General features: G+C 35.1%; 1 long non-coding RNA gene across 1 annotated transcript; it reads left to right on the top strand.

The window, feature by feature from the left end:
- The first annotated feature begins 512 nt into the window (after nt 1-512).
- On the top strand, nt 513-3,516 carry LOC127499339 (uncharacterized). Its single transcript, XR_007926099.1, has 3 exons — nt 513-700; nt 786-876; nt 2,454-3,516. It is a non-coding gene; the product is annotated as an uncharacterized LOC127499339 (long non-coding RNA).
- Nucleotides 3,517-9,724: the final 6,208 nt, after the last annotated feature.

Raw genomic sequence — 9,724 nt, 5'->3', positions numbered from 1 at the left:
GCATATGAAAAATAGTTTAAATTAACACTAAGATATATTAATAAATACTATAAAATTTTAGTCCAGTTAGTTTTTTGATACCTAATATATTAACTTATGTTAACGGATTGTACCTTAAAGTGTTCCTGTTCCTTTTGTTATGATTCTGTCATGAGGGAAAAAGAAAGGTTCATCCCTTCCAAACAAGGGATGAAAAGTACAAATTACCCTTTCAGAAAATTCCTACTAACAGACATAAGCAGCAAGCAACAGGATGTCTCATTTAAATTCAGTGGCAGCTTCTCGTTGATATACACACAGCAATAAAGGGACGGGTAATGGAAAGTGAGACACACGCATTACCGCTAAACTGATAACATTTTCTGGCACATTGAGGGAGCAGCTTCCACCCCCTTCCCACCAAAACACATCTAGAGGCACTACAAGCAGCTGTTTGTGAAAGGCTGGGGAGTTTGAGTCTGCCTTCTCACTGCACAGCTTGTGGCTCTACAGCAAAGTAGCTCAAGCGTTTCCTTCCTGAGGGGGATATGAGAAAGCAATGGTCTCATCTTTCCCTTTTGTAACGGTTCCTCTGCAGATGTCTAATGAGGTCTAATGAAAGCTGCATCTCACAAAGGACAGTGGTAATACCAATTTGAAACAGATTGCTAAACGCACATTCAGGGTCCTGAGGTCAATGGGTTTTTTGACTTGAAATAAGGTCTGTGGTGGACAAAAGCTGAAAATATTTTATTCTACGATATAAAAAACATCTTTAAAACCCTCTTGTGATTTCTTTTTAAAAGCTTTTACTTGTCTTGTAAAAGGCGGTCGCTAATAAGTGGCTAAATGGACTACAGAAGCTGCCGGGGACATTAAACGTCATCAGCCGAACAGGTAAACAGGAAAACTTTGTTGCTTAGTTGTGTTTATAATCGTACTCTTGCAAATTATTATAACTCAAACTTTCTGGGAAAATGTTCTTAAAAAATGACAAAGAGCTGTCTGAAGCTTAGTGATGGCGACGCTGAAATCATGTGACCGTGTTCGTTAATAGCATACGTTTAGCATTTGACTTCTTCCAATTGTATCTATGCTTCAAAATTCGAATTGTTTTCATTGGTGAAGATTATTACGATGAACAAAACGTGTAAAAATCATAAGCTTTTGTTAGCCACAGACCTTATTTTCTGCAATAATCCAAAAGCCAATAGAAAAATCCCACTGGGTTTTTGTCGAGGGAACCAGGGTGAAGCTAACATTTGGCCTACAAATATACATCATACCTGCACCACTCTATAAATGAACAAAAAATGTTTACCTTTCCGGACAACTTTCTCCTGTATCTATCACTAAAAGGTGCATACAGGGGTAAACGTGGTACAAAGTTACTGCCTAATGTAAAACAAAAAAAATTGTTGCAATTAGCTATCACAACTTAAAATTTCATGTTAGAACAACTTCCCAGATTTAACTTGTTGAGATAACTCAAATATCAAAGTTTTTACTTAATACAACTCCACATTTTAAGTTTACTAAACTTAGATTTTTTTTTTTTTGCACTGCAGTGACAAGCTTTTGTACCCCTAAAGATTTGATTTTTGCACACATATTTTTCTGAGAGTGTAATTAATCAAACTTATAAAGTTATTGTACAAAATTCAGTATGCAAAAGCTATTATCATGGTTAAAAATATGTAAATTATTTTCAACTAGCCATATTCAACAAAAGTGGCTCAACCAATGGTGTGATTTTGGGGTGGGGCTATCCTACAGGTTTTAGCTACAAAAAAAAAAAAAATTAGAAGAAAATACTACTTCAGCCTTTCTACTTTAATATTTCATAGTTTGATTCAGTGATTTAAAATAATATTTTCGACTTAAATACTGCAAATCAATTTAGATTTAGCAAGTGTTTTTCAGTGTAACATTAAGCTTGACTAAGTGTTTATAAAGCACATTTGTTATGGCAAACATTTTTTGGGGAAGTCGTGGCCTGATGGTTAGAGAGTCAGACTATTAACCCAAAGGTTTCGGGTTCGATTCTCAATACCAGCAGGAAATGACTGTGTTGCCCTTGAGGAAGGCACCTAACCCCCAATCACTCCCTGGGCGCCATAGAAAATGGCTGCCCACTGCTCCATGTGTGTGTGTGTCCACGGTTTGCAGTGTGTGTATGTGTTCACTACTCCTAATGTGTGAGCACTAACTTGGATGGGTTAAATTCAGAGGACAAATTCCGAATATGGGTTACCATACTTGGCCTTCACTTGTCACTTTCACTATCAAAAGATATTAACTCATAATTTCCACATGATATGTCTGCATGACAACCATAAACCAACTGTAATAAAATAGCAGAATGGTTTGAAAAAAATAAGATTTAGTGGCTTTTGTGTAGAAAGAGCCAAGCGCATTCCTTTGAAGATTATCCTACTGGCTACTGAAATGGCAATAAATCTCATCACTCACAGTTCAAGGTGAGCAGCATTGGACGGTTCCTTAAGAAAATCCATCCAGCTGAATAATTGAAGTGTCTGAAAACCATCCATGAATATGCAAGAGGGGAATCAAAGTGTCTCAACCTCTCTCTTCCATTGGCCTCCTCTGGGATTCAACAGCACATCTGGGCTGCAGAGGAAGAAACACTCATTGTACAGCACTAAAGACCTCTGCCTCAGCATGATGGGTGTTACTGAAATTAAATTAAATAAAATTTAATCAAATCAAATGTGCTAATGGGCTGATAGCAAGATATGTGTGTGCCACTGCTTGTAATAAACATGTAATAGCCATGCAGGAGATTTAACCAGCATGTTGACCTATTTGGTTAATGTAATATGCAATCATATTTAAAAGCATGTGCATGAATTATAATCAATTATTTTATTTTTGTATAAATTTGTAAGCCACATTGTATAAATTCAAAATGTAAAATCATCAATTACTGATGGCTATTTTAGTATGTCTTGTGTGTTTCACTCACATTCAGATTTCTGTTTCACAGTTGCAAAACTGATTTTCTCCGATTGTGTAATTTTAAATAAATTGAACATAATAATGTTTAATGTATACAAGAAGCTGTAAGAAATTAAAGTCACTCTTTTGGACAGTTCATCTGTAGGAGGAATTGCAAATCCAATGTAAATTTCAGACAGGCCTTCCACAAGAATGGTCTAATCCCACACCTTTACTCACACAGTGTGCTATAAGCTTGAATCAGGAAAGAGTGGAATTATCAAACATGGAAGAGGGTTTAGATTAGTCCATAAGGAGGTTCATTTGCATAAGCATAAGCACACACACAGACTCGGCTGCTTTACTTTTCATGAATAAATGTCCGCAATAAGTGGAGGTTTAGGAGTATTGGGTTTGTTATATGAAAGTTTATGCAAAATCCACCAACTGTGAATCATTAGTCTGGTGTCTGTTATAAATGTAATGCCCGACATTTTCTCAAATGCACTCTTGCTTTTAATCAGCACTTATTATATCCAATGCTCTCAAATAAAATGACATGAATTATAAAATGAACAATATTCTTAGATAAAACTGATTAACAATTTAACCCTCTACTGCACACGTTGATGGCACATGAAAAAAAAATATTCCACATCATTTTTTGGTTCATTTGGGAACATTTTATTGCTAAAAAAAAATGTTTGGCCACCCACCCTCCCCCCACCCCAAAATATTTTTTTTATTTTGTGCAACAATGGTACAGAATCAGAGAGAAAATTATCATCAAAATCAAATTTTTTTTTAAAAAATGTCAAGAAATCATTAAGTGAAAAGGGAAAAAATACTTGAAAGACATTGATATATTGAATTTGACACAAACTTCATAAAACCTGGCAAAAGTCTTCTCTACACCTTCATACACACACATATATTTTTTATGTACAGTTCATTTCATTTTAATAAGATTACTAAAGCAAATAATCTTGCCTTCTTCTCACACCATGTGCTCCTGTGACCATGTGTCAAAACAGGATGTCCCACCTTTAAATGGTGCTTGATAGTGACTCCCACACCTTACTAGACTGTTCTTTGGTACTTTCTTGACCTTTCTAATTGGTTGTAATCATTTAAAGAAAATTTTTCTAAACATAGGGCTTAAGAAAACTTTCCGTTGCCTGAGGCAATGCTGTGCTGTAGGGGGTTAAGATTTAAAGTCCCCCTGGGGTGAAAATCAAGTTTTTAATGTTGTTTATATGTGTATGTGGTGTTTTTAATATGCTTTAAGACAAACCATGTGCAAATTCATAAGTCAACACCATTGCTGAGTATTTTGTCTTTAAAACTGCAGTGATCTAAAGACAGTTTCAAAAACACAGTTTTTGCTGGTGTTTCTTACGTCACAAACTACCTTGTAACCAATCACGTCAGTGTGCTGACAGGCTTTAGCATATCATTAAAGCGGGGGTATCACACACAGTTTCTGCCAATCTCATGTTAATCTTGAGTACATATAGAGTAACAATGCATCCTTCAAATCTCTGAAAAGTCTTTAGTTTTATCATATTTATAACCGGGTCTTTCCGAAAAAAGCCAAGCTCCTGGAGGCGTGCCTGCCGTCAGTGCTGTGGGCGGAGCTAAAGAGTCACGAGGGCGCGCAGCTTTTGTATAGCGATCGTCTGCAAGCTGCGACATCATTATAAATAAAAAGGGAACAAAAACGTTTGTGTTGTTTATATTATATGCATCAAATCCAGCGGCAAACTGGGACTTGTTTACAAAGTATTTGCCACCGAAATCCTGGGAACAAACAAACATAGGTGTGCAACTCCGTTGCTGCCCCAGAAAAACGAACTTCATCCACAGTTCCCTTGAAGCTGGGTTCTTTGGGAAGCTGAAAAAGGTAATCTTTCCCTCACAATCAAAAACACACTCCTTCGGTGACAGGAGCTGCGTCTCATTTCAGAGGCTGCGTCCTTCGGAGATCGCATTTGAAGGCTGAATACTTCATCGAGGATGTCATATGTAAGAAAAGTAACCGTAATAAAATTGACTGATATTCATTGTGAGGTGTAAAATACTGTAATTTCTTTCTTACGTTGCAATCTAATGGTTATTTTTCTTAAATGAGCCTTGATGATATATGCAGCCTTCAAAGGGTGCAGCCCCTGAATTGGGACACAGCCATTGTTGAAAAATCTCTCAGCTTCCGTATCCTGAATGAAGCGCGATGATGGGCGTGCTCTTGCTCTTGTTCTGGGTGATATGTGTTTGTGCACGCTTATCAGGGAGAAGTGCCTATACAAGGAATCCCGCTCTCTTTTGACGTCATACAGGCCATACTCTAAAAAAACTCTCTGAAACCGGAAGTAGTGTATTTGGCACAGAAATACTCCGTCATACGTCCAACTCGTGTTTTGAAACTTTGGCCTTGCTTAGCATGAGAATGCAACTCTTTAACAGTGTAAATAAATCTGAATGCATGAAATAGCATTACACCCCCCCCTTTAACTATGACTCTGAAGCAAGGGAGTCGTGTAACATTAGCAACACATTATTAGCTGTTTGATAACGTGTGTCCGATGTTGTAAAAAGCAATACCATTGTGCAGCGTTTACCTCAGTAAGTTGACCGAGTGGAGTGAGTCGAGGCGGAGCGAATTAGCATATTCATAGATCCGCATATACTAAATGAAGCAAGGGTGTAGAGTTACATTCAAGCTATTTTAAGGCTAAAGATTTTTTTTTTTTTTTTTTCGACAGGAAAAATATTTAAATATGTCATTTTGGTTATCAAAGATGAGTTTTAAGGAATAAAGTTATTGACTACAGGGGACTTTCAAATATTTAGACTATTTACAATATGACTACTTTCTAATCTTTATACCTGTCATTAGGTCTGACACTACAGAATTTATAAGTGTTTGAGTTTCAGCCAAGTATGCATGAGACTTTGTAAAAAAAAAAAAAAAAAAAAACCATAAAAATCACTGTGGAACGCAAAGACTGTAAAAAAAAAAAAAAAAAAAAAAAAGATGGACAGTGCCTCTCTGCTTCCTTCCACAGTAGAAAAATGAAGTGAAAATATCCCAGTAACGGTCGTTGTGATTATGTTGTTTGGAGCCCGAGTCTGCGCAGTAGTGCTATTTAAACCAATAGTTGGGTTTGTCTATATTTGACCCAAACATGGGTTGAAACAACCCAGCATTTTTTTTTTAGAGTGTAGGGACTCTTATTTTGATATTCTGTTTTGCTTCCTTTAGTTCCTGTTTCCCTGCTCTGTTTAGTTTCGAATTCCTTGGTTACGTATTAGTTTCACCTGTGCCTAATTTGGTTTCCTTTGTTCTAACCCTTTATTTATAGCCCTGTGTTTTAATTGATCTACGTCAGTTCTCATTTAAGCATGTTTGCGTTATTCTCCCAGTGATATCCTGCGTATTCTTTCTGAGTGCTTTTTAGATTATTAATAAAGATTTGTTACTCTGAATTTGTTTGTTACTCTGATGTCTCGTTCGTATATGGGGGCTGAATACAATATTTATAGTTAAATAATATATATTGTTAAAAAATGTCTTTACTTTTTTTTAAAATAAAATGCAGCTACATATCACATTAATATTAATAATGAAAAATATATAATAATAATAAAGCATTATATTATATTTAAGTGTTCAGCCTTCACCTAAAGTTGATGCATAGATACACACATATTGCATATTTAATAAAGCTAGTAAAGAAAAAAAAAAAGTAAAATGCTGAAGTAAATTACACCTGTGCAGGATATATGATGTCTCTAAGACACTCCCGCAGTATTTCACACATGTGTGTGGAAATGAGAGCAAATATAACCTCTGACAGCTCAGAAATTGAGGAACTGACCCTAGGGTACATACAATATTATCTACATTCCCTTTGGTGCCACCATGTACAATATCTATATTTCATTTCACAAGACATTAAAACATTTTCCTAAGAGAATCGTAACGACCTTCCACGCTGTGCACTTCTAACCCTGCAGCGAGAAGACAGAACAGAATACCACATTTCACTGTCTGTCAAGCATGTAATGAGCTTTATCACATTGTCTGTGTGTTCAAATGGCCCATTTTTTGTCATTGCTTTGACTTTTCCAGATTTTTTAAAAAATATAGATGACTAAAAATGGAAACATTCAACAATTCAGGTGAGACTAAGCTGTGCATGGATCGTTCATAAGTAGTTCATACATGTATGATTTCAGGAGAGCTGTTTGTAGGTCATTCATGTGATTTTTTTTTTCATTTCGCCAGCCTCGAATTAGGTTGATAGTGCTTTTTTGAGGTCAGTAGGAGATAATAACCATGGCTTTGGCAATAGGAATAGAGAAATTTGAGATAACATTCCTCTTTTATATTTAAAATTAAATAAATATTCTGCTCACCTGCAGTAGCCAAATCATTTATTGCAACTGCATTTTTAAAAATTGCTTGTATTAAAAAACTATTTTTCTTACAAATAAACAGTTTTAAATATCCAAGAATCGTAATTATGTAGCCTATAGAAAATAAAATGAACGGATGTTAGATTAATAATATATTGCTAATTAGCTATGATGAATAATTAACAAACCATACCATGTTTTGACTGATTCCATATGTTAGCCTTAATTACTCATAACTATAATCCATTTAAGTGTACCATGGTTTAAAAACATGAAACATGTGATGTGACGAACCTTTTAAAGCAGAGGCTAGAATGACAGGTTGCCATTTTGAACCAGTACAATGCTGAGTTATGAGTTGAGACTTTTTTAAATCTCAACTTAAAAGCTGTTTTCTCTTTTCTTTCTGCCCCGATTTACAGTCTGAAGGTGTTGATGCTAGATGCCAGAAAACCAGAGCCAGTCTGCAGATATTAGGCAGTTGGAGTTGACAGATTTTGCAGAAAATTGCACTGTATGATAGGCACAAACTCCTTTTTTAGCTTCAGACTATGAATCTGTCTATTTGGTGGATATTTTAAAGTACTACATTTTTGGAATCTGTTTACTTAATCCATATTACATGTAATCACTTACTACCCAGCACTGCCTATTTATTCCTAAGAGTACTAATTTATAGAAGGGTAAAAATTACTACTATAAGGTACTAATATGCACCGTTTAGGGATAGATTGGGTACAAAGTAGTCCATTTAAGGGGACTGTGACAATCTGTTGTACCCTTAATAGCACAATTTTTACAAATTAACACATTTTTTTCTGACAGTGTATATATGTGAGCAACTGCACACTTCAGTCACAGATGAAATGAATCACACATACCAGCTCAGTCAGGGTGTCTTCAGGATCAGGTGAAGTTTATGAGGACACCCTAGATACTGAAAGGGTTCTACACAGGCACTATTTAAAGCATCCCATCAGGTAGGATTACCGCCTGACATGGGAGCAGAAGAACTCAGAACGGCGGATACGTGCAGATGGTCAGCTAAGTGTATGTGTCAAAAGTTTGGAATACTTCTTTCTTTTTGAATGAATTTATTTGTGAGGGGACATTAAAATTGATCAAAAGTGACAGTAAAGACAATTATAATTTTACAAAAGATTTCTAGGTCAAATAAATGATTTCTGAAGGATCATGTGACACTGAAGACTGGAGTAATGATGCTGAAAATTCAGCTTTCCATCACAAGAATAAATGTCATTTTACAATCTTTTTTTATTATCTTACCAACCTTGAACTTTTGAACAATAGTGTATATCAGTCCTCCAGAATGATTTATATGCACTTTGCTTTATTATAGACAAGAAATGCAAAAACACCATTCAGAGACTTATGTATAACTACAGTATATGTACAGTAGTTCACTGACTGTTGAGTTTCATGTTGGTAAAGGTGTTGACGTACAGTGCCCCTCTGCCAGCGCTATTACTATTTCACAAATAAATGCAGCCTTGGTGAGCATAAGAAACAGCTGACCATCTGCACGTCTCTGTCGTTCTTCTGCTCCCATGCCAGGCCGTAATCCTACCTGATGGGATGCTTTAAATAGTGCCTGTGTTGAAACTTTTCAACAGTGAAATAAGAAACATAAGAAACATTATTATTTTTTGAACACCAATGATAATTGTTAATAATTGAGCACCAAATCAGGATCATGTGACACTGAAGACTGGATTAATGATGCTGAAAATTCAGCTTTGCATCACAGAAATTAATTACATTTAAAATATATATTCAAATAGAAAACAGTTATTTTTTTTTTTTTGTAATTGTAATAATATTTCACAATATTATTGTTTTTTTTCAATATTAACTGTGTTATTTTAGAATCGATATAACGTATAATTATTAGTAATTATTAATAATTATTAATTTTGGTTATATTATTTAGGGGTATATTTATTAAGGAATTTGATAGAGAGATTTTTTGTACACAGAAGATGAAAAATTACACAAAAGCACTCATTTTCTACAACACAACATAAAAGACAAACTCACACACATTCTGTAGACACTACCTTTTTTTTCGTCCTATGCCACTTCTGTCATGAACAGTCACATTATTTTGATTATACTGAACCCTAGTGGCTAGATATGGACAATACATTTTATTTTGCATTTTATTTTTACCTTTCCATACCAAAGTTAAACATGTCAGTGGTGATCCACAGATCATTTAATACCATGAAACAACAAAAATATATTTTAGTTAAAACTATAGTGGGGACCGGGGCTAGTGTGACACTATTTATCATGGTAAAATAAATCAAATCATTTTACAAACATTAGGCTATTATAATTTAAGAGT

This window comes from Ctenopharyngodon idella, chromosome 18 (assembly GCF_019924925.1).
Source record: "Ctenopharyngodon idella isolate HZGC_01 chromosome 18, HZGC01, whole genome shotgun sequence".
NCBI lineage: Eukaryota > Metazoa > Chordata > Actinopteri > Cypriniformes > Xenocyprididae > Ctenopharyngodon > Ctenopharyngodon idella.
The sequence above is the reverse complement of the archived record's forward strand: the minus strand, read 5'-3'. Positions and strand labels throughout refer to the sequence as shown.